At 38.0% G+C, this 27465-nt stretch overlaps 1 pseudogene; it reads right to left on the reverse strand.

Annotated features, from left to right (window-relative positions):
- Positions 1–23552: 23552 nt before the first annotated feature.
- LOC101655877 lies at positions 23553–24029 on the reverse strand (annotated as a pseudogene).
- Between the last annotated feature and the right edge of the window lie 3436 nt (positions 24030–27465).

Raw genomic sequence — 27465 nt, forward strand, 5'->3', positions numbered from 1 at the left:
CCACAAGAACATTCAATGTGGTAAATTTATCCCTACAGTCTTTTAACTATAACTCCTTTTATCTAAAGCATACTTCATACATGTTGTCAGGAGAGCCCAGTCCCTGGAGAAGGATCTCATGCGTGGTAAAGTAAAGGGACAGCGAAAAGGAGGAAGACTCTTAGCAAAGTGGATTGACACAGCGTAACAGTTATGAGGATGGGGAAACGCTAGGTGGTGTTTCGTTCTGTTGTTCATGCAAGTCAGAACGGACCAGGTGGTACCTAACAATAACTTTCATAAATACATTATAAGGTCTGAAATAGCAAGGTGTCCTCATGTCACTGGATAAAGTAAGAATGATAAGGTTCATTAAAATAAAAACTGTATGCTAAATATATTCATTAAATAATTTGATATTCTTATCTAGGCAAAGGATGAAAATATATAATTAAAATAAAAATGCATGTTTTCATTGCCTTGATGCACTTGAAAACATTTTGCAATGTGGTGCCAGTACATCAGATAAAATACAATAATATTTTGGAAATCCCTATGTAGAGTAAATGGTCTTATTTACAGTTGACAATGATAAAATGAACAATGTTTTGTAACAACTTCTGCTTCTTCATTTGTCTTTGTTGGTAAAATGAGGACTGTCAGAAACTGAGAGTGGAACTCAGCAAATATAATGTGATTCTTTTAAGACAAAATATTAAGTATGGATTACAGGGGATACTTCTTTCTCATACTGAGAGAACTGTTTGCAATTAATTGCTTTACATTTTAATCTCAGAAATATTGTAAGCTAGACACAATTAAGGAAAGGGGGGGCTATAAAAGGATATTCTCAAAATAAAGTTATGGATGTTTTCTATTTTCTTTCATCTTAATTTTTAAACTTCTAGACACTTTACACACAAAAAATTCCAATATCAACATTAGTATGATAGACATGATGATTCCAGACTCATCGTTTGTATCAAAGAACTAACATTAAATTGTATCCTTGAATGCATAAACATATCTTGATTATTGTTGTCTATGTATTGATTTTTTTTCTTGGAAAGGACAAATACCCTGCTAAAACCCTTGAAGTACATTTCACAAAAATTTTATCTGTGCACATCAATTTTAATATTGTTGATATTAAAATATTAAGTTAATAAATAAGAAACTTTTTGGAAATAAAATGTTTTTTTATTATTTTTTTAAGAATATGTTTTTGAAAGACATCTTTGGACAATAAAACTAGACACATACTAAAATCTAACTAAAACAAAAATATATAATCTTAAGTCATATCGCTCCCCTTGGTTATTAGAATTTGTCAAGAGAGCATCATCCAGATTGTCTCTGTTTGTTAACCCTTTGGAGAAGTAGGAAAAAGACCTGAAAAGAAGTTTCACTAGGGAGGAGACCCATAAGGCCAATAAACATATGAGAAAATGCTCCCGATCATTAGCCACCAGAGCAATGCAAATCAAAACAACCATGAGATACCATCTAACACCTTTGAGGCCAGCCCAAAGCAGAAAATCAGAGAGCAACACATGTTGGAAGCGATAAGGCGAGATGGGAACTCTCCTACATTGCTGGTGGTCCTGTAGATACGTACAGGCGCTAAAGAAGATGGAATTGAGCTAACTTATGACCCAGCTATCCCTCTACAGGGTATATACCCAGAAGAGGTAAGAAATAAACCACGGCCAGTTATATGCACTCCAATGTTTATTCCAGCGCAATTCACAATCACAAAGAGTTGGAAACAATCAAAATTTCCATTGGTTGACAAGTGGATCAGTAAACTCTGGCACACACACACAATGGAGTACTATGCATCCCTAAAAAGCACTGATGAGCACATGAAACACTAGCTGGAGGAAATTATGCTAAGCGAGGTCAGCCAATACAAAAGAAGTACAGCATGAGTCCCCCGAGGTAAGCGTAATTCAGCGCAGTCGGTATAGAAGAGAAGCCACCTATATCATAAAATTTGGGTTGAGATACAGGGAATTGAGAGGTGGTTGGACCAAACCCAAGGAGGTACATGTTGGTCCAACACAATAATGAGAAAAGCATGGGGTTGGGGGGGTGGAGTAAAAAAGGAGGAGTTGAAAGAGAAATGACGACTGAGGGAGCAGGACACTAATCTGTCCAGACAAGAGTACTGGTCTTGTCTCCACAGACTCAGGAGTGGGTAAGCAGACCCTACCATGCTGTATCAAACCATGAGGACAGGGTGGCCACGTGGAAGAATGTATGAAAAGAGAGTTACAGGCCTGGCCCCAACCAGAGCCAAACTGACCCCCTCCCTGGACGTGGGTGTGGTGGAGAGCAGAATTGAACCTACAGGTTGGGGAGAGGGGCCAGCATGCCACACCCACACGGAGGCAGGCCAGGAGGGAGGAAGAGAAAGAGAGCCTGACTGGACCCTACCCTGACACACCAGGCCCGGAGTATGATGTCCCTGTGGGGAGCTAATGGGACAAAGAGGGGACTGGGCAAACAACAGCAGCATGTGGCACACTGTCCTCTTACTGGAGCAGACTGGGACAGAGGACATTTCTGGGGTCACATGGTGGGGAGGCAGTGCGGTCTGAACCCCCGCAAAACTGTGTGAATCAAGAAGGGACCATCCCGGATCAGAAGCTTGAGCAAGGCAGAGCTACAAAGCCCCTGAAGATCCCCCAAGGGGTGCTCCAGGCAGGGAGGGGCAGCACCTGGACAGGCTTGAAGGCCAGTGAACAGACCCAGGATTTTTGTATATTTCTTCTCTCTCTTTATTTTAATTTTTATTTTTTCTTATTAATTTACTATTTTCATTTTTTAAGTCAGTTTAGACTAAAAAAATTTTTTTTAAAAAGACTGTCTCTGTTTGATCTCTAATTCTTTGGATTTGAACTACCTGTTTGCCTGACTTGTGAGTCCATAGCTAATTTAGTGTGAATGAGGATATTGCTACAGAGAGAGGTCAGAACTTTGAATTGGGGACTTCTCAGCCTTCAAAACCACATGAGTCATGAAGGCAAATACTAAGGGGAGGAGTGGTGCGGTAATTGATATCAGTGATATCAATTTAGATGTTAGAAAGTCAGACATTTGCAATAGCTTTAAATTCCACCTTTCTGGGATCAGCCTCTCCAGTTTTAATCCTTAAAAATAAATTATTGTTTGTAGCTGCAGTCCAGATGGTAGGGCTCACTGTAATAAATCAGACTGTATGGTATTAAAAAAACGAACACATCCATGAATTAAAGCAGTCATTATGTTGCAATCAATTACCTAAGGCAAACTGTAGATGGGAAATACAGACTGGTAACGAAAGGGAAAGACAGACGAGTCCTTAGCTTCATTATCAGTAGTAGCTGAAATGGCATAGAGGAAAAAAGAAAGAAGCTGGGGGCAAATGGTAACTCTGAACCAAGCCCAGATCAATTAAATGAGTGGTAAGAGCTCTAGCAGATCAGACCCCAAGGACACAAAGAGTGGTCATTTCATTGACACTTTCTATGAGGTATGGGCTCAATGTCCCCTGCCTCAATTATTTGTCATTAGCAAAGACAGATAACTCCTTCTAAAACAGTACTTTAGCCACAAGTGTAAAGCCTAGAATTTAGAGTTACATCACAAAATGGAGGTATATGGATACAAAGGGCATATTAAATCCCTAGTTACATTATCCCATCTTAATTCCACCCTAAATGGGCAGTTCATTCCCAAATGGGGTCAGAACTACAGGTGTAATGATTAGGGCTTATAACATATCACAAAATGGAGGGAAATTACATCAGACAATTTTATTTTAAAATCAAATTATTTATGTCCATATCCCTACTTAAATACTCTAATGATTTCCATTTATTAGGGGAAATTGCAATTGTGTTTCATAGCCTACAATTATTGTGAAAATTTGGTTCTTCTTATTCCTTTTCACCATTGGACCTTTGATCATTATTTTCAGGGTAATTTAGCATATTTCTGGTTCCCAGAGCTTTCTGTCTCTCTCCTGGACCATGGAACAAGTCCACATTGACATGCTCTAGATTTGCAGTTGACCCAACTTCCTGGTCTAGTTTAAATGAGATCTTATCGAGAGACTTTTCCTGATACTATTTAAAATGGCAAGTTATTGTCACTTCAAACCTTGTGTTTCAGTTATATGGCTTCATATAAACTGTGGCTATGCCTCTGTTTATGTGTCTGTTTACTATATGTAAATCCCTCAAGAATTTAAGATTATGAAGTAGTTCTTACTTATTCCAGAACTTAGATAAATGCCTAACACATACAAGAGAGATATTTGTTGCATTAATTTTGCTGTTTTTGAATTATATTTATATCCAGTTTTCTACTGATAATTCAGCAATGAATGTCCCCGAGACAATAAGACATGAAAAAATGAATATTTTTATTATGTTTAGGAAAAGAGCTTAAAATATTTTCCACCAAAAATATTTTATTTTTAACTAGATAGAATAAAGACTAGATTCTATCAAATAAAACGCAAGTTCAGGATGAATTTTGTCTAACTTAATATGTGGTATATGAACTAAGTTTATGAATTTTTCTTCTCCCCTTCTTTCCATATGTGCAGAGAGTATAATGCATTTTGCTTTTGAAGTAGAGAAAAATATTTACCATTGATGCTCCATTCTCCTCAGAAATCTAATTTTATTTAAAAATATATTGATGATTAATTTACAAGTAGTGGTTTAATCAACATACTGATCTAGGGAAGTGGCATCCACTGGCAAAATTTACCATATTAATTATTTGCTTAGAATATATTATTTTTTTGTTTTTTCCCCTCCTTTAAGGGCTACAACTTTAATAAATAAAATTTGCTAACGAGAACCAATTCCTTTAGGTTGCTTCTGCTCACACTCTTTGGCATGAACTTTCTGGAAAAGCAAGGGTTTAATTCTCCCTTTACGATTTACACCCGAGGTGAATCTGCCTGTCATCTCTTTTAATTTAAACAGACAACATTGAGGATTCTTAACAATACTGCTGACCCCTGAGAAGCAGGATATGTAATAGACCATTAATTAGTTGTTTGAAGTGAAGGGATATGGCACATTGGAAACCATGCCTCTCTGCTCCATTGCACATTATATCCAACCATGTTGTCCATTTATATTTTTGACAATTACCAAAGAGCCAATGCCCTGGAGAAGCATCACGAAGTAGCAAGTTTGACTGATGTGCATTAGGCACTCAATGACTTGTTCTATCTGGAGTATTTCCCTTTTTGCATGAAGAAAAGATGGTCAAAATATGTATCAGACCTCAAATCAAATTAAAGCCCAAAAGATTTCATTGAAATGCTGCTTTTTGTTTCATACATAAATTTACATAAAATTGAGTTGCTTAAGATTTCATATCTGTTTCAATTTTCCTTCCATTTTAGACATTCACAAATGAAAAGCAGTTGCATTGAACGCTGTATTAATTGTCCAGGAGAGTATTACAATCAACCAGACTATTTTCTCATTTAAGTTCAGAGGAAACCATTGTTCTTTGTGAATATTTTCCCAGTAATAAAATTATAAATTATTCACATGATATTCACTAAAAGAAAAATGAACAAAAGAGTGTTATCAAGAGACAACAAAACGACAAATGTGATGTCTCATCTTTCCTTTAATAATTCTAGAGATCATTTGACCTTCAATAAAGGGAATTTCCCTTTCATAGAATCATTCTATGACAATTAATTAGAAGGTATTGAGTGCTTAAAAAGATATTTTAAATTACTTTTTTGGTTATATTTTGTTAAAGTACAATTTAACACCTAGATTTTTTTATAAAATCAGTAATTTGTTATATTAAGAATGTGGTGAATTTGTTTGAGATATCTCAAGGTTCCAAGGTGAGTATCAGAAGTACAAGGATGACACAGTAACTCACCTGGATGACTTAACAGCATGGAATCGACAGATGTGCCTCTCCTAAAAAAAAATTATTTCTGATCTTAAAATAGAGTGCAACTGAATATAAAACTTAAAAGGTTGATAACTGTAAATTTTATCCTAAGTGTGTTACGCCTATCTACTGCACTAGTAAATATATTTGGTTCAGATGTAAAATCAACCTTATGGGGTGTACAAGAAACTCACTACATTTGTTTGCAGTCTATTTGTTCTTTTCCATCTCAATTATTTGATTGAACACTACTCTTCATAATGTGGGTAAGCTGTTAAAGTGCTCAGACCTCCAATCAGTCAACGGAGATGTTTTCCTTATTAAAATGCCTGAATTCGTCAATACCACTGCAGTGCCCAGCTTTTCATTTTTTATAGTAAGTGACTAACTTTGGTAACACTATTCTCTTCTATAAATACATTAACCAGGCATTTCTTTCTCTTACATTCACATATTTTTAATGCATCATTTTGATGCATAGTTCCTCTCCTGAAGAGATAAATAGCAGTCTCCTGACTGCTGAAACATAACTAAGGGGAGAAAATGTGCCCTCTCTCTCTCTCTCTCTGTCTCTCTCACACACACACACACACACACACACTTACGTAATATAGACAGGTTAGTCTTGTGTGCTGCTAGTGCATGATCTGTTTCTTTCCATTCTATCCTTCATTGAACTGAAAAACAGATGTTTGGAGAGATGAATTTGAAAAAGCAGAAGTTATTATTTCAAGCAAATGAAATTCAGCTCACACTTTACTATGAACTCTAGAAGAGACTGTGGCATCCTAATTTCAATCTGCGAAAAAAGAAAAAGTTTCTAAAATATGTTATGAACAGGGAGACTCTTTCATGTAATGTAACCCGCTTTCTACCTCTTCAAGAGATAAACATTGTCTCACATAATTGGGGACTGAACAACAACAACAAAAAACAATACCTGGTTTATCTGTATTCGGGGTTTGCTAGGCATCATGCTGAAAGTTATGACTCGAACATAATAGCCATTCTCTGCACCAATTAGCCACATGACCACAAAACAACCAGATTACGTTATGCTTGCTAGTCTCAAACCCTGTATCTTTACTCTTCACTGAATTCTAATATCTTTGAAAGCACTTATGTCTTATTTGTCTTTGAAGCCTTTGGGTTTAGACCAGTGCTTTGCTCTTTACAAATGGAAAGGAAAAAGGCAGCCCAGTAAGAGGAAAAGGAAATTACTGAAAGAAAAAATATGGTACAGTAGCCCATAGATGTCACAATATTACTATTATAATACATTTTTAAAATAAAGGATAATTGCTTGACAAAATATTATAATAAAAGTCAATATTATTTAGGTCTTGTTAAATTGTATTCATACATGGAATTCAAACAGTGCTAGCACATATTCTTTGTTAACTGCCATCTAGTAAGTTCTGACCATAGCATGCTGACGCTCAATAGAACAAAACACTGCCTCATCCTGCAGCATCCTCAAAATCATTCCCACTCTTCTTTCTTTCTTTTTAAAAATCATTTTATTAGGGGCTCATACAACTCTTATGACAATCCATACATACATCAATTGTGTAAAGTGCATTTGTACATTCATTGCCCTCATCATTCTCAAAACATTTCCTCTCCACTTCAGCCCCTGGCATTAGGTCCTCATTTTTCCCCTCCCTTCCCATTCCCCCCTCCCTCATGAGCCCTTGATAGTTTATAAATTATTATTTTGTCATATCTTGCCCTGTCCAACGTCTTCCTTCACCCACTTTTCGGTGGTCCGTCCCCCAGGGAGGAGGTCACATATAGTTCCTTGTAATTGGTTCCCTCTTTCCAACCCACTCTCCTTCTACCCTCCCAGTATTGCCACTCACACCACTTGACCAGACGGGATCATCCTCCCTGGATTCCCCGTATTTTCAGTTCCTATCTGTACCAGTGTACATCCTCTGGTCTAGCCAGACTTGCAAGGTAGAGTTCGTGTCAGGATAGTGGGAGCCCATCTTCGGCAATATCCTTGACAATGTTCTGCCTCCATTCACTAAGGCTTCAGGATGCGACGATGTTTTGAAGCGATGGATACCATTTTCTGGGGCCGCTTCCTCAGAAGTAGGCAGCAGATTTCTTCTTCACTTTCTGTTCTTCGTCTGGAAGCTCCTGTTCACCTTTGGTGACCTTGCTGGCATTTGAAATACAAGTGGCACAGCCTCCAGCATCACAGCAGCACATCAGCCACCAAAGTTCGACAAACTAACAAGTGGTGGTGGACCAGAAAATAAGCATAACCTCCAGCTGTCAAATGATATAGCATCTGGGGTCTTAAAGGCTGGAAGGAGAACAAGCACCCATCTAGCTGAGAAGCAACAAAGTCCACATGGAAGAAGCACACCAGCCTGCGTGATCATGAGGTGTCAATAGGATCAGGCATCAGGCATCAAAGAACAAAAAATCATATCATTGTGAATGAGGGGGAGTATGGAGTGGGGACCCAAAGCCTATCTGTAGGCAATTGGACATCCCCTTATAGAAGGTCATGGGGAGGAGACCAGCCAGTCAGGGTGCAATATAGCACCGATGAAACATACAACTTTTCTCTAGATCTTTAATGCTTCCTCCACCAACTCCCCACCCACCACACACTATCATGATCCTAATTCTATCTTACAAATCCGGCTAGACCAGAAGATGTACACGGGTACAGATAAGAGCTGGAAACACAGGGAAGTCAGGACAGATAAACCCCTCAGGACTAATAATGAGAGTAGCGATACCGGGAGGGGAAGGGGGAGATGGGAGAGAATGAGGGAACTGATCACAATGATCTACATATAACCCCCTCCCTGGGAGATGGACAACAGAAAAGTGGGGGAAGGGAGACATCGGACAAAGTAAGACCAAAAAAATTATAAATTATCAAGGGTTCCTTAGGGAAGGAGGGGAAAAATGAGGAGCTGATACCAAAGGCTGATAGAGAAAGCAAATGTTTTGAGAATGATGATGGCAAAAAAATGTATAAATGTGCTTGACACAATGGATATATGTATGGATTGTGATAAGACTTGTAGAAGCCCCCAATAAATTTTTTTTTAAAAAGGAAGTACAATCCCACCCCAAATATTATCACTGACTGTAATTGTGGCAAACACAAAACAAACAAATAAATGCACTCCTAAACAAAAACAAAACAAAGAATCTCCTCACTGATCACTTTCCATTTAGCATGCAGTGGTTATAGCCTTAGGTAGTAAATTTAAATAAGAATTTTAAATGTTGGCTTTTATTTGATCTCTCATGAAGAAGGAAGTGTCAACCCATAAGTCAAAAGGTAATACAGTTTACACAAAGATTATACAAGGCCATAATTCCTTTAAAAACTACCTACAATTTTAGACAAACACTAAAACACTCTTCTACCAGACACATCTAAATAATGTGTTATATAAAGTATTAGGGTGTTGTACTACAAAAGTTTTACTGTTAGTGTAGGATTGTCAAATATTATTCATTCATCTTTTATGTATTTTTTATTTGGAGCAGTTACTTTAGAACAAAGAAAGTTGACTTAATGTCTTCTAATTAAAAAAAAAAAAGACTTAACTGGTTGCTTTTTTTGTCCTGCATGTATAAAACAACGAAACAAAAAACTCACTGTCATCGATTGAGTCAATACTGACTCACAGCGACCCCTCTATGTTTCTGAGACTGTAACCAAATCATGGATGAGAAAGCCCAGTCTTTCTCCCAAGGAGCTGCTGGTGAATTTGAACTGCTGACCATGAAGGTCTCAGCCCAGGCTTTCATGTACAGATAGTGTTTTTTTTCCCTACTGAATAGGTAGGTTTGTTTGCATCACAGTTGTGCACTTTCGAATGAAAGAACAACTTGTTGATAGTAGAAGCACTACTAAAGAAGATTGTTTTTATAATGAAATTTATTTTATTTTATTTATTTATTTGTAATAGTTTTATTAGGGGCTCATACAACTCTTATCACAATCCATATATACATCAATTGTGTAAAGCACATTTGTACATTCATTTCCCTCATCATTCTCTAAACATTTGCTCTCCACCTAAGCCCCTGGCATCAGCTCCTCATTGTTCCCCTCCCTCCCTGCTGCACACTCCCTCAGGAACCCTTGGTAATTTATAAATTGTTATTTTGTCATATCTTGCCCTGTCCGATGTCTCCCTTCACCCACTTTTCTGTTGTCCGTCCCCCAGGGAGGAGGTCACATGTAGATCCGTGTCATCGGTTCCTCCTTTCCAACCCACCCTTCCTCTACCCTCCCAGTATCACCACTCACACCACTGGTCCTGAAGGATCATCCATCCTGGATTCCTTGTGTTTCCATTTCCTATCTGTTCCAGTGTACATCCTCTGGTCTAGCCAGCCTTTCAAGGTAGAGTTCGGATCATGATAGTGGGGGGGGGGTAAGCATTTAGGAATTAGAGGAAAGTTGTATGTTTCAATGTTGCTACATCACACCCTGACTGGCTCCTCTCCTCCCCGAGACCCCTCTGCAAGGGGGTCTCCAGTGGCCTAAAATGGCCTTTGGGTCTCCACTCCGCACTCCCCCGTCATTCACTATGATAAGATTTTTGGTTCTGATGATGCCTGATCCCTGATCCCTCAGGTGATGCATAGCTATCTTTACTCCTGGAGGAACACTTTCTTCCTGTCTGTGTCTCTGATAGCCTGTCCACCCTTTGAGTGTCCCTGCCTTTCACAGGCTTGGTGGCTCTCTGGGTAACTGCCAAATCTAATGAAGTATTGAATTTGCCACAAGAATAGCTGTTTTGTTGGGGAAAACTATGATTTTTTTGAATATCCCATTTTAAATAACATTTAATTCCATCTCCTTCTTTAAATTTTAGCAAACTCTAAGCTCATACAGTTAAGGTTAGATTATGATCCCCCCCATTGGTACTGCGGCTACCACTAGTACCATGTTTTAATTTCACTTGGATCTGGTTAAATGATTATTTAGGTGATATTCAGTTAATAAAAAATATTCTCACATGATTTGTGACAGTAGATACTCTGTAGCAATGTACCAAGGTCTTCCTTGAGTTTAAGTGGGTAGTATGTAAAATGTTATTACAAGCTTATTGAACTACAGCTGCTAATCTATTACCCCCAAATCATGTTGATAAAAATGAAAACTGAAATCACCTCACCAATGTAGAATTTCAGCTAGGGAGGCTTTCTATTTGTGATAATGTTCTAAGGGAAACTCAGCTGTCAATGCAAATTTTTCTATGCCCTCTGGTTCCTCTAGATGAGTTTTTGGTGCCCCACATGGGCATGTGTTCCTGTGTGGTCGATACAATTATCCCAGTTTAAGTGATCCCACTCCTAGTGAAAGCAGAGTTACATGGGAAATGTCTTATTTACATATCTGATGCATGTGGGCACGATATACTTCGGGAACTCTGGGACTCTGGTTAGATTTTCATAGAAGGATGCTAGTAAATACTGGATGAATGATATACAAACATTGCATGTCATAAAATGAGAGTTAGGAGGAAACCATTTAGTCCAACATTTGAATTGGGATTGGTCATTTTTGAGAACTTTAATTCCTAGTTGCAATATCGTCTCACTAGAATAGTCTTCAGGAAATGTGTGAATTACTACGGCATATACTGGAGGTGACTTTTCTGAGGGTCTGGGAACACAACATGATCTTTTCATTGTTGGATCAAGGTGTCACTAGAACACAGAGTGGCTTTGGACTTTTTAATCACCCAGCAAAGTAAGTCTGTGTGATAGTCAACACTTCTATATGCATATGGATAAATAATGTGGGAAGTAGAACAGGACATACATATGAATCAAACAGGCCATAGAGCTATACACTATACCACCTTTACAAACACCAGATTTATATGGGTGGCTAACTTCAGGCATATGAACAGATCAGCTTAAAATGACAAGCACTACTTTTAATTTACACTTATCTCAAAGTATACATAATTGAACTTATCTTTCACTGCCGCCTCATATATAGTAGAAGAAGAAAAAAAAATGGTTTGGACCAACGTGATATACATACTCTCTGGTCAACATGGGAGGAACTTGACGGAGACCTGGCTTTCATCTAGATCCTGGTGAAGAACCAGACAGTATCTTGTAGAAAACCAGTAACATAAGTTTAAAAAGCCTCCCGTGGATAGCATGTAGGAGCCCAGATAAGACCACCTTCATCATTAATGTTCTATGCTTAGCTTCTAATCAAGAAGAAATTCATTAGTGTCAGAAACCAAAAGGCATTTGTTCTACAAAAGTCTGCAGCCTGCAAATAGTGCTCTTTTTCCATCCTGGCTTGAGTAAGTCTCAAAGCTGTCTTGAGTACTCTACAGACCCCTAAACTATAGGGTAACCAGAAAAAATTATGAGAAAGCAAGAAGTAGCATACTAATAGAAAACTATAGCTTGGGGATTAGTCAGTTAAAGCAAATGTATGCATGTGCATGTGTACACCCAGGCAAGAATTAGGAAACGTGGCCCCAGTGTTCTCCTCAGAACTGGGACATGTAGAAAAGAAATAACTAAATAAAAATGTAATCTTTCTGTGCCTTTCATTCTGCCCTATTAAAGAAACTTATCCCTACCTGAATGTATCACCACAAAATTTCCATTAGAAATCTCTGTGGGGAAATGTACCCTGCAGTTAACAGGGTGTGGGGTGGGCATAGCTGCCCCCTTCTTTCTTCTCTATTGCCATGAGATTTGGATCAGACTTGCTTCCACCGTCCATCTTTCTTTACCTTTTCTGACATCAACTATTCCTTCCTTGTCACACTATATCTATGCTAGGCTTGATAATTCATTGCAGTGGCCACCTAAAACTCACACACAGCACTCACTATTAAGGGGCTTTATTAGGAAAGTAATAGGTTACCACAAGTCAGAATCTGTAAACAATAAGGATACAGTCATTGGTCTATAGCAGGGATGTCAAACTGGCAGCCCATGGGTTTATATTTCAGAGCATTATGGGGCACAAGAAATTACCTTGGGGACTGCATGCGGCCTGCGGGCCGCCAGTTTGACACCCCTGGTCTACAGCAACCCCTCTCCTCAGGTAATGCTCTACTTATGTTTGTAAGATTTCTCACTATTCCCTAGATGACTCTTAGACACCTAACAATGGTTTTGATGGAAGTATGTATGTCTTGTCGTTCAGCCAACATACTCCCAAGAAAAAACAAAGGATGGTCTAGGATAGCAGTCTTAAAGATGCCCCTAGGGAAACTAAGGGTGTGGCTTGTTCACACCCTCTACTAAGGTCAAAGACTTAACCTCACCATAATTCTGTAACAGCGTACTCCTTCCATAAAGGGATCAAAGTCACAGCATAGAGTCCAGAATTAAAATATATAGTATAAAAATTATACCTAGAAGAGACATATTAATTGTTCACATATCAACCCCCAAACATATTTAATGATAGGTGCTCTCCATCCCCCTGGGATGGGGGCCATACGCCAATCATTGAAATTGGTTCCCCCTTACTCCACCCACCAACTCTTACCCTCCTAGTATCGCTGCTCCCCTTATTGGTACTGAGGGGGTTATCTGTTCAGGATTTCCTGTGCCCTGAGCTTTAGTCTGTACTAGTATACATGTTCTGGTCTAGCCAGATTTGGAAGATAGAATCAGGGTGACGGTAGTGGGGTGGAGGAAGCATTAAAAGAACCAGAGGAAAGTTGTGTGTTTCATCGGTGCTATACTGCACATCTGAGTGGCTCTTCTTTTCCTTGTGGTCATTTTGGGACAGTGGGTGTCCAATTGACTACTGATGGGTTTTGGGTCTCCACTCTGCCCTCCTCCTCATTCCCATTGATACACTTTTTGTTTGTTTTGTTGGGGTCTTTGATGCCTGATAGCTGATCCCATGGACACCTCATGATCACACAAGCTGGTGTGCTTCTTCCATGTAGGATTTGTTGCTTCTCAGCTAGATGGCCACTTGTTTATCTTCAAGCCTTTAAGACCCCAGATGCTATAACTTTTTATAGCCGGGCACCATCAGTTTTCTTCGCCACATTAGCTTATGCACCTATTTTGTCTTCAGCAATCATGTCAGGAAAGGTGAACATCACAGAGTGCCATGTGAGTAGAAAAAATTGTTCTTGCATTGAGAGAGTACTTGAGTGGAGGCCCATTGTCTATCTGCAACCATAATACCTTATGAATATCTTTATTCCCCTGTCATTTCTTAATGAAACTTTTAAGCTATTTTTCATTGATAATTACTTCAGAAAGGATTCCTAGTTGCCTAGTGGTCATATGTTGGACTGTGATCCTAAAGATCTGCAGTTCAAAACCACCAGCCTCTCCTCAAGCGAAAGACATGGCTTTCTACTCCTATAAACAGTTACAATCTCAGAAACTCACAAGGGGAGTTTCACCTCGTCCTGTAGAGTCGCAATGGGTTAGCAACCACTTGATAGCAGTGAGGTGTTCTTTTGTTTTTAACTGCTTCAAAGCAGTGTCTCTTAATCAATGCACACATATGAGTGGACTTTAAATAGTTAGAAAAGCTCCATTACCTTTTAATTTTATTTCTTCCATTAATGTTTACAAGGGCCTTGGTGATACAGTTGTTACATGTGGGGTTGATAAGCACAAGGTCAGCACTTCTAAACCACTAGCCCCTCCAGGGGTGAAAGATGATATTTTCTATTCCCATACATAATTACAGTCTTGTAAACCCACAGGAATAGTCCCATGGTCCCATGCGTTCCTATAGCATTACTATGAGTCAGAGTCCACTCCATGACAGTGAATTGGATTGAGCTAATTAATTTTTACAGCCCCCTAGTATGTTCAAAGCCAGGTGTTAAATATGCCATGCTGCTCCTTATGGAATACTTCTATCTTATTTTATTTTATGAGGTTAATATATAAAAATAAGGCAAATGATGTGAAAACAGAGAAAGATTAAAGCAGTTGGATCTATCAATAGTTACTATGTCTCCTTTTATTAGCACTCACTACAATATTTTCTTACTACATAACACAGAAACATATTCAGTCACAGATAATACTTCAAAAACTTTAGGTCTTGTCTATGAAAATATGTATGGGTCTTTATATCTACATTAGGGTTCTACCTATAAAAGAAATAAAACAGATTGTATTAGGCAAAAATGTTACAATTTAAATGTCAATGCTTTGTTGATTTAAAATCCGTAATCACATGATGAAGCAATTTAGGTTATTAAGTTATTTCAAAAAAATATACCAAAATAAACATTATTAGTGACAATACATTTTTGATTTGAGTAATAAGTAATTGCTTTAGTAAAATTCTTTATGGAAAACATATGATGAGAATCCTTACTTTACTTAAGTATAATGATTACATCTACATGCAATCTCACATCTACTAATATGAGTAGCGTAAGACTCTTAAATTCATAGTTTTTATATCTCCACATAGGTATATTAACCTCCTAAAAGGAAAATAAGCTCAATAAAAATAATAAAGTGAAAATAAGGAGTCTAGTTAGTGCAGCAATTAGTGCTCAGCTACCAGCAGGAATGTTAACAATCTACTTCCATCGAGACTGTAGCCTGGAGAACGTTCTGAGACAATCCTACTCGTTAAAGCGATGCCATCGTGAGTAGAACTTGGCCCCAAAGCCCAGAAGAACAACACAAACAATGGTAACAGATGTCTTAATTGGCTGAAGTCCACATTGTGGACTTATGAGATGGAGTCATCTCTATTAACTTACCACCCAACTCCCCCAGAGTACACATATAAAATAAATAACTTGTAGATATTTCCCCCAAATAACAGATTTTTGAAATTAAATTTCAAATAAATCCAGCTCTTGTGATTTCTAAGGCATACATTCAGAGTAACTCTGAGGAAGGAGCACAATTCTTTTGAGCACCTTTCCTTACTTTTTTTTTCATTTCAAAAATCATCTTACTGGGGTTTCTTACAGCTCATGTAACATTCCATACATCAATTGTATCAAGCACATTGTCCATATGTTGCCATCATCATTTTCTAAGCATTTACTTTTCATTTGAGCCCTTGGTTGCAGCTCCCCTTTTCTTCTGCTCTTTTATTTTTTAAATCATTTTATTGGGAGCGCCTACAATCCTTGTCGCAATCCACACATACATCCATGTTGTCAAGCACATTTGTACATTTGTTGCTATCATTATTCTCAAAATATTTTCTTTCCACTTGAGCCCTTAGTATCAGTTCCTTATTTTTCCCCTCCATCCCTCTCACCCGCCCTCCCTCATGAACCCTTGATAGTTTATAAATTATTATTATTGTTTTCATGTCTTATACTATCCAGTGTCGCCCTTCATCCACTTTTCTGTTAGTTGTCCCCCAAGGAGGGGGTTGTATATAGATCTTTGTGATCATTTCCCCCTTTCTCCCCTACCTGCCCTTCCCCTCCTGGTACCCCTACTCTCATTATTGATCCTGAGGGGTTTATCTGTCCTGGATTTCCTGTGTTTCCAGCTCTTATCTGTATCAATATACATCCTCTGGTCTAGCCAGAGTTGGAAGGTAGAATTGGGATCATGATAGTGACTAGGAGGAAGCATTAAAGGACCAGAGGAAAGTTGTATGCAGTATGCTATACTGCACCCTGACTGTCTAGTCTCCTCCCCATGACCCTTCTGTAAGGAGATGTCCAGTTGCCTATACATGGGCTTTGTGTCTCCACTCTGCACTCCCCCTCATTCACAACGATATGATTTTTTTTTTTGTTCTTTGATGCCTGATACCTGATAACTTCTGCACCTCATGATCACACAGGCTGGTGTGCTTCTTCAATGTGGGCATTGGTGCTTGTCAGCTAGATGGCTGCTTGTTTACCTTCTAGTCTTTAAGACCCCAGATGTTATATCTCTTGATAGCCGGGAACCATCAGCTTTCTTCACCACATTTGCTTATACACCCATTTGTCTTCAGCGATCATATATGGGAGGTGTGCACACAATGATATGATTTTTTTGTGTTCTTTGATGCCTGATACCTGATCGCTTCGGCACCTCATGATCAAACAGGCTGGTGTGCTTCTTCCATGTGGGCTTTGTTGCTTCTCAGCTAGATGGCCGCTTATTTACCTTCTAGTTTTTAAGACCCCAGATGCTATATCCCTTGATAGCCAGGCACCATCAGCTTTCTTCACCACATTTGCTTATGCACCTGCTTTGGCTTCAGTGATTGTGTCAGGGAGGTGAGCATCATTGAATGCCAGGTTAAGAGAACAAAGTGTTCTGGCATTGAGGGAGTATACTTGAGTAGCCCCAAAGTCCATCTGCTACCTTAATACTAAACCTGTAAATATATGCACATAGATATATTTCCCCATCCTTACATATAAATATATTTACATATGCACATGCCTGTATGTAGACCTCTACAACTTCCCTTTGTCTTCTAGTCCTTTCCTCTATTTCCTTTTACTTTTGTCTTGTCCCACTATCATGCTGATCCTTCATTTGGGTTTCAGTAATTCCTCTCAGATAAAGCCCTTGATAAAGCCCTACCAGGCCTGCTACAGTCTCCTCGCCTTTGATTTTGGATCACTTGTTGTTCCCTTGTTCCTGGGTTTGTTAACACTCACTTCCTTTCCCCCATCTCCCCTTCTTCCATGTCCTTCCAGAACCATCAGTTCCCATTGTTCTCTCCTCCATCTTGTTTATTCCGCTTATCCCACTTATCTTATCTAGATAGACCCACAGTGATAATACTATGCACAAAAAACAAGACAGAACAAAACAAAGCAACAAAAGGAAACAAAACAACAACAAACCAACAACAACAAAAAAGAAAAGCCTATAAATAGTTCAAGTCTGTTTGTTGACCTTTAGGTGTGTTTTCTGGTATTCACTTGCTCTGTTCACACATCTGGCATTCACAAGTCCTGAATGAGCACACTGATGTGTTCTGGAATTCCAACTCTTTTCAAGGTTGTCCATAGTTTATCATGATCCACACAGTCAAATGGTCCAATATAGTCAATAAAATCCAAGTAAGCATCGTTCTTGTATTCTCTGCTTTGAGCCAACCCATCTGATATCAGCAATGTTATCCCTTATTCCATACTCTCTTCTGAATTGGCATGAATGTTTGGCAACCCACTGTCAATGTACTGCTGCAACTGTTGTTGGATGAAATGATATGATATCACATGAAAAATGTTAACTTGCATGTGATATCAGTGAGTTTGCTACATAGTTAGAGCATTCTAATCAGCCACTTTTATTTGAAATGGTTACAAATATGGATCATTATGATAAAAGTAAAGTTTTGTTGTTTAAGATGCTTTGTGGGAGAAAGACCTGAGCCAATGTGTTTCTATAAAGATTACAACCAAGAAAGTCCAACTAACTCTGCTAGTTGCCCTGCTATAAGAGTGGGTTAAGAATTGGATTGGTAGTTACAAGGTTGGTGATTAAAAACCCACTAACTACTCTGAGGTGCAGGAGGGGAGGGGGGCGAGTTAGGGTGGGGGAGAAAATGAGACTTTTTGTTACCATAAAAAATTTACAACCATATGTATCCCTGGATTTGGTCTGGCCCGCCATACTACCTGGACTTCACCCCAGGAATGTTTGTGTACAACCCAAATTTCCAGCAACTGCAAAATGGATTTAAAAACTGTGGTACATACATACAATGGAGTACTACGCATTGCTAAAAAGCCGTGATGAAGGTATGAAACACATGGCCACAGAGGAAGAACTGGAAGAAATCATGCTAAGTGAAATAAGCCAAGCACAAAGGGAGAAGTACAATATGAGTCCGCTGAGGTAAGCTTAATTAAAAAATGCAAAAGGGGTATAGGGAAAAGATTGAAGTCCAGGTTTTCTTCTCCTTTGGATCCATTATCAGTGCTCATGGAAGAGATCACATGACACATTGCGCTGAGTACATTTACTGCACCAGTGCTGAAAGACACGGTGGTTATTTTGAGTCCCGATAATGCTTTCCGTGGAAGTGTCGCCCTCTTATAAGGAGGAATTAGGAAACTGCTTTTCGTTCTGTCCTTTCACATTCCTTCCAACTGACATTTTGCTCCGCGGTTGCCTTCAGGGGTAGCGCTGTGTGGGCTCTAAGTCTCTGTGGGTCCCTTCCACCAGCCTCAGATCATCAGAATCTGCACCCACTGGCTTGTGATCTTCCAGCCTCTCCTTCATTTTTTGGCATCTGTGGACTGCAACTACATGGGTGAAAAGAGGGATTTATGGAATAACATTGCACTTGAGTTGCACTGGGCTGGGATGCCTCCTTAAGATATAATTTATTTCTTGATATAAAGCTCTTTCTTATACATAGATGAGTGTCGCTGGATTTGCTTCTGCAAACAACTCACGGAAACACAGGAAGCAACCCTTATTGACATTCCATTACTTCGAATAATTCTTTACTCTAATTTGCTGAAATATGTACAAACTTGCCATTCATGTAATTTTCCACTTCCCAGCTCTTGAGATTCCAAATATTTGAGTCTGAACTTCTAAAATATCTCAATAAAGCAATTAAAGATAAATATTCATTGAAATTATATATACTCTGACTATTTTTTAATATCTACCACAAAAATTAATCATCGTAACTGTTAAAAGCTTTTTGTGATTATAAAAAGAGATATTTATACAGCACATTGATAAGTCTATACTGTGAGACCGTTATTTTGATTATTACCTTATCTTTCTGCCAGCAAAACCTAAAAGTAATAGCAGTCGCCAAGTCAATATTCACCATCTCACTGTCACTGGTTGATTACTGCTCGTAGTGACACTGTAGGGCAGGGTACAACTCTCCCTGTGGGTTTGTGAGGCAGGTCTAAAGCCTTGTCTTTGTCCTGAGAAGTTGGTGGTGGTTTTAAACTGCTGGCCTTGCACTTAGCAGTGCCACGCATAACCAATGGTTGATCTAAACCCAAAGCCACTAAACACCCTTAACTCCTGCTTAATGTGCCTTTCTACCTTCCATGCTCTTTAATGGAACACATTTAAATCTAATATCAAAGTGTTAAAAATGCACAAAAAATAAACATTATTTTAATATCACTTTCAGGAAAGAAATGAACATTTGACTAATTTGTAGCAAACTAAATCTGTCTCATAATTTTAAATGTATTTTCCTGGTAAAGACTAGATATATAATCATATGGCCACACATGAGTCTGGTTCGTCAGTGCCATTCCAAAGCGAGGGGGTGATTATTTTTTAGGGGCAAGCTGGGTAGAGAGCTCTCTAGGCTGACCTTTTCTGATAACTTGATGATGTTCTGATTAGCAGCCACCCTGCTGTTTGTCCTCAACAAAAGATAACATCCTGCTGTTAACACAATTTCCATTTTTGTGATTTAGTGACACAATTAAATTGAAGATGCTTTCTAAGTGAATTAGGATTTAAGTGACAATAGCATAACTTTATAAATTTCATTCTATTTTTCACAATCTAGAAAATATTTTTCCTATTATGAGATTACATAGGATGAGTTTGACAAAAACAGAAAATATTTAAGTGGCATTTTAATGACTTTTTAAATTAAGAAATAATTTTAAACTTCACCTGTTTGACTATTTTAACAATTAACTTTTTGTTTGTGTTATAGATAATATTTTTTATGTAATCACTAATTTCTTTCAGACCATGAAAAATACTGAATTTTAAAAATAAGTGATAGCCTTTTATGGGGTTAATTGTAATATGAACGTTATAGGAATAACGAATTTTTTCATTCTCTACAATGACATAATGTATCATTGTAGGGATAGCAGAGACCATGATATCTAGCACACTCACATTTACATTTTGACTCTTGCCATTTATCAGCTCCGTGGCATTGAACAAGATAGATCCAGTTCTCAGACCACATTCGTTTTTCCGTCATGTGAAGCAGTCAGTAAAGCACATGACTTGTGTGATGATCAACTTCATTAGCTTATGGCGACCAGGTATTTGCAGACGCACTAGTTGCTTTTATTAAATAGTTGTGTGTCATTGAATTCATTGGCCTCAAATAAATCAGATCAACATCCAGAATGAGAGTGGTCCCCTAGCAGTCATTTCAAAGTCTTAAAAGGAAAAATTGAGTTTCCCAAGAATGTGTTCTGCCTCAGGACTATAAACAGAAATTTTAATAGAACATCCTTAATCTCCACTCTGGTATATGGATTACACGGTAGAAACCTTCAGGAGTCTCCAGCTTGTTCCTTGCCCTGTGGAGTTTATATTTACCGGTTCCCCACAACCACACGTGCCAGTTCCTCTCTCGGAGTCTTTCTGTCTCTTTCTCTGCGTGCATATACCATGTGTGCACATGAGAGAGAGAGAGAGAGAGAGAAAGAGAGGCAGAGATTTATATCTTTGTCTGTTTTCTGGGGAAATCTAAGGAAGCACATACTGTTTCCAAAATATGCCACAGTATAAGTTCTTTACCTTGAGCCCTCTAAGAATGTAAATTTAATCTCTCATTTCCACTTGTAGAATATTTAAATAACCTGTAAATCATGCCAATTTATTTCTATAAGAGGTATTTGTCTTATTATGATTCACATTTATCTAGAAAACCCTGTCAGAAGACATTTTAATTTTATTGGCCAATTATTTGAGATAAAACACATTTAATAAATAGCAGGAGTAAATATGCAAATATTGAACATGTGTATAAGATATTGGGGTACTTCTAACAGATCATGAAACAAAGAGAATGCAGTTCCTGGACGTCACATTTCTGACAAACATTTGTCCTGAGACCTAAGAGCTTAGAAGTGTAGTTGAGTTGGGGCCCTGCTGCATCTGCGCTGGAGAAACAGACGCCCTTGTGTCAGACGTGCAATGGAGAGCTACTGCATGTCTCATGCAAGGACAATGGAGTTACCTGATGTAGAACTCAACTGGGGGTTCTGATAGAACCATACATTTTAATCCAATGTAAGAACTACTCAGAATTTAACGCAATAATTGGAGCCAGATTTTACATGTACTTGTAACCCACGAAAGCCATTGGACACAAAAAGCACGATAAAAAAATGGAAACAGGATTTTTCTTGCACAAATTTTGTCTTGTGAAGTCAGTGGTAGTTGTTAAGTCATTATATTTATTACATGAAATTATAACTTTTAATAATATAAATTACAATTTTTTTCTGAGATTACACATAGAAGCCACAATGTGTTACCAGTGGTAATATTATTTACTTTGCTAATCAAAAGCCCTTATTATATCACCTTTAAAAATAAAATAATGTATTTTACTCATAAGGTAATTTAATAATTACTAGATTCAAGAGGTATCATTAATATTTCAATTTTAAACATACTTTTAGCAATTTTCAATATCAAAATTAATAAAATTGAAATGATTATAGTTATAATCTTTGCTATGTTGTAACATTTAAAGTTCTAAACCTTGTACTTTTTTAACATAGCTATCCTGTAGTACACCAAATTCCCAATTAAAGTAAGCTCATGTACAGTCAAAGTATCTGTCCTTAAAATATTTATACTATCATATTTTAAAAGTATCATATTTCATTTGAGTATTGTAAGCCATACTGCTCTTTTATCCTAACAGGCATCTTCTTCACAGATACAACTTGGGCTCAATTTCACCACTTTTATAATTTTTCTCTGGCAAGAGTATTTTTAACTAATTTAATTATGTTTACTTCCTTACAGAGCTCTCCTTGTCTCAGTACTTGATACACAAATGGTAGCAATGCCCAGATTTCAGGCACAATTGGCAAGTATACATGCATTTATAAAAATACCTCATGTGTGATGAAAAATACCTTTATAATTTCTCTAATCTATCTAAAAAGAAAATAATGTATCATTTTAGATGTACTTAGATACCCAAGTTACTGGAATACACATTTAGAAGGACATGAAAGATTTCACAAGTTTGCACTTGGAAATCAACATAGTATACAAATTACACTAATTTTAATTTATAATACAAACAGTCAGGAGGAATTAATTCAAACTGAGTTTACCCATGCAGCATTAGCTATAATCCAGTAATAGAGTCAAAATGTCATCCTGAACCATTCCACAAAGATACCATTCTTATTTGTATAGCTATGAGGCTAAACAAATGAGCGCATAAAACAAAAAATCCATTATGAGGTATCAATTATTGAAACATATCTTCATTCATGTAAATATTTCTGTCACCCATCCACCAGAAAGAACTGAATTTAAAAAGATATAATGAAGGAAGAAAAATTAATCAAAGACATGAGAAAAATAGGAATTGCAATCTTGAGAGAAAAACATCCAAAATCTAAGTATTTTCCAGAGGTATGTAATTTTCATGTAAATACCATGATGTTAGAATTAAAACCTAAATTTGATAGGTTAGTTTCTGGAATACAATGTAATAATTAACAAACAGGAAGCAAAACAAATAAACAGAATGACAATAAAAGATTAAATGTAAATATATAACATGCATATAAAACGTCATTGTATAAGTAATAACTAAAGTATAACTACACCAGTAATGAGTTACATGACAATCTTTTATAAAGGACACAAATATCGATATATACTATATAACAAAAGAATTATACATGTTTAGTAATGCTTAAAACAATATTATCTTTTTTTTTTTTAATGTTCATGGCTTTTATTAACCAGTACAGTTACTTGTCTTCTGGTTTGTTGAAGCAGTAGGTCAGACCGCACTGGCCGCAGTCATGTCTGTCAAAGTGGCTGGCCATGAAAACCCCAGCACCACACGCGTCTGAAGGGCACTAGCACCGAAGGCGGCTGATTTTGCCATTTTCATCCACCTTATAGTATTTTAAGACGGCCAGCTTCACCTTCTTTCTCTTATGCTTGTTCTTCTTGGGAGTGGTGTAAGACTTCTTCCTTTTCTTAGCACCACCACGAAGTCTTAGCACAAGAGGAAGAGTGGACTCCTGAATGTTGTAGTCAGACAGGGTGCGTCCATCTTCCAGCTGCTTGCCAGCAAAGACCAGCCGTTGCTCATCGGGAGAAATTCCTCCTTGTCCTGAATCTTGGCCTTCACATTCTCTATCTTATCCGAGGGCTCGACCTCGAGAGGGATGGTCTTCCCCTTAAGGGTCTTCACGGAGATCTGCATCCTGGCGGCGGCCCCACCTTCGAGACTCTCTCGAGGTAGTAGATATCAGCGACTTTAAAAATGGATTTGAAAGGCTTTCGCTCCAGAAGCGACGTGGCTAGGAGGGGTTTTCGGAGGGGTCTGGGTGGAGGGAGGAGAAAAACAATATTATCTTTTCACAGAAAATAAGGCTTAAATTTATTATTGTTGAGAAACTTCTTATATAATACGTGTAAGAGATTTAGAAAGAAAATATTGTGACAAACTTCAAATATAAATGTGTGTAGATCTTAAAATTTTATATGCATACATTTTAATCCATTGATTATATTTCAGAAAAGTGATTCCAAAGATATTCCATATTCCATTCATCTTACTAAAGTCATGCTGTGACCAGATATAAATTGGTTTATGTAATTTATGATATATTTGAAAATATAAAGAAGTATATTAAATATTAGACTGTATTGTACTAAAATCATATTTACAGGTAATAATTACGCATGTTTACATACAAATTAGTGTATCAAGTTTATAATTTAAGCAGTTTAATGGAGGTAGAAATGAAAGACAAACTTTCAATACTTCTTTATAAATTGGTTTAAAGCTGGTAAAAATAAAGTGAAATTTTTCATGTCATTTAAGGGGCGCATTTTTTCTAAATTTATCATGATGTTAAATTGTCTCTTGGTCCAATTGTGAGGATTTTGTTTCCCTTAAGTTTCAGTCCCTACCATGAATTTTCAGATGAGTATAACAAGGGATATCATTGCTGATGTCAGATGAATCTTGGCTCAGGGAGAGAATATCACAAAATGCCTGGTAGGGATTCAGCAAGGGCAATGTAACCGAGAGAAATTACTGAAATCCAAATGAAGGCTGAGCATGATAGTGGGACAAGCGGAAAGTAAAAGGAAATAGAAGAAAGAACTAGGTGACAAAGGGTATTTATAAAGGTCTAAAGATTGGAATATACATATGTATATATATTTATATAAGAGTGTGGGGAAACAGATCTACATGCATATATTTATAGGTTTAGTTTTAAGGCAGCAGATGGACATTAGGCCTCCACTCAAGCACTTACGCAATGCAAGAATACGTTGTTCTATTAAATTGGCATACCAGGATGCACACCTTCCCGGCACGATTGCTGAAGAAAAATGTGAGCATAAGCAAATGTGGTGAAGAAAGCTGATGGTGCCCGGCTATCAAAATATATAGCATCTGGGGTCTTAAAGTCTTGAAGATAAATAAGCGGCCAACTAACTCAGAAGCAACAAAGCCCTCATGGAAGAAGCACACCAGCCTGTGTGACCACGAGCAGTCGAAGGGATCAGGTATCAAGCATCAAAGAACAAAATATCATAACATTGTAAATGTGGGTGAGTGCAGAGTGGATACTCAAAGCTCATCGGTAGGCAAATGGACACCCCCTTACTGAAGGGTTGTGGGGAGGAGATGAGCCAGTCAGGGTGCAGGGTAGCAATGATGAAACATTTAACTTTTCTCTAGTTCTTAAATGCTTCCTGCCCCCCACTATCATGATCCCAATTCTACCTTACAAACCTGGCTAGACCAGAGGATGTACATTGGTACAGATAGCAAATGGAAACACAGGTAATCCAGGACAGATGACTCCTTCAGGACCAGTGGTGAGAGTGGCGATTCCTGGAGGGTCGAGGGAATATGGAGTAGAAAGGGGGAAATGATTATGAGAATCTACATACAAGTTCCTCCCTGGGGGATGGACAGCAGAGAAGAGGGTGGGGGGAGACGTTGGACAGTGTAACTTATGACAAAATAATAATAATTTATGAATTATGAAGGGTTCATGAGGGAGGGGAGGGAGAGGGAAAATGAGCAGCCAATATTAAGGGCTCAAGTAGAAGGCAAATGTTTTGAGAATGATGAGGGCAAGAAATGTACATATGTGCTTGACATAATGGATGGATGTATGGATAGTGATAAGACTTGTATGAGCCCCCAATAAAATGATTTTTAAAAAATGCTTACTTATGGTCTATTGACTATACCAAGGCATTCAACTGTATGAATCATAATAAACTATAGATATTTGAGAAGAATGGGAATTCCAAATCACTTCCTTATCCATTTGTTGAGCTCTCTTGTGTTTTATTTTAGAGCAGGAGATGTACTGTGTGGACTATGATAAACTATGGCGCACATAAAGAAGATTGGGAATTCCAAAACAATTCATTGTACTCATGAGGAAATGGTGCATGCACAAAGAGGCAGTTGTGGAAACAGCAATGGAATACTGCAGTGTTTAAAACCAGGAAAGGTGTTATGGTTATGTCCTGTAACCATGCTAGTTCAAAATGTATGCTTAGCAAATATCGGAGACGCTAGATCATATATGAAGAGGAATGCGACATCAGGATCGGGGGAAGACTTATTAACAATCTGTGCTATGCAGATAACACAATCTTGATTGCTGAAAATGAAGAGAAATTGAAGCATCTGCTGATGAAGATCAATGACTGCAGACTTCAGTATGGATTACAACTAATGTAAGTGACACCAAAATCCTCAGAAATGGCCAATAGGTAACATGATGATAAATGGAGAAAGGATTGAAGTTGTCAAGGATTGTGTCTTGCGGAGATACACAATACTCTTGGAGGCAGCAGTCAAGAGATCAAAAGGTGCATTGAATTCATTAGGTAAATCTGTGGCACAAGCCCTCTTTAAAGCAAGGATGTTAGTTAGAGTACTACGGTGCATGTGACCCAAGCAGTGGTGTTCTCCATTGCATTATATGTCTGTGGAAGTTGGACATTGAACAAACAAGACAGTAGAAGAATTGATGTGATTGAATTGTGGTGCTGGAGAAGAATATTGAAAGTAGCATGGAGTGCTCGAAGGACAAACCAATCTGTATTTAGAGGAAGTAAGGCCAGTGTGCTCTTTAGAGGCAAGGCTGGCAGGATGTCTGTCATCTTACATTCTTTGGACATATTAACATATTATCAGGAGAGTCCAGCCCTGGGAGAAGGACGTCATGTTTGGTAAAACAAAAGAGCAGCAATAAAGAGGAAGGCGCTCAAGGAGATGGATTTACAAAGTGGCTGAATCAATCGGCTCAGACATAGGAACAAGTGTGAGGATAGACCAGGACTTTGCAGTGTTTCCTTCTGTTGTGCATAGGATCACTGTGGGTCAGAACAGACTAGATGGCACCTAACAGCAATAAGGCCCTTATCCATTGGACTGTTTACATGCAGACCAACAGTTGAAATCCACTAGGCAATCCTCAGGAGAAATATGAGGCTTTCCACTCCAGTAAAAATTACAGCTTCAGAAACCCAGAGAGGAAATTTTACTTTGTTCTATAGGGTTGCTATGAATCAGAATTGACCCTGTCCAGTGAGCTTTTGAGTGACACTAGTGCTTAAGAACTACCTGCTAAATGTTAGGTCAGTGGTTCCCACACCCTCATAGCTGCA

This window comes from Echinops telfairi, unplaced genomic scaffold (genome assembly GCF_000313985.2).
Source record: "Echinops telfairi isolate 266 unplaced genomic scaffold, ASM31398v2 ScPeMD7_6;HRSCAF=24_1, whole genome shotgun sequence".
NCBI lineage: Eukaryota > Metazoa > Chordata > Mammalia > Afrosoricida > Tenrecidae > Echinops > Echinops telfairi.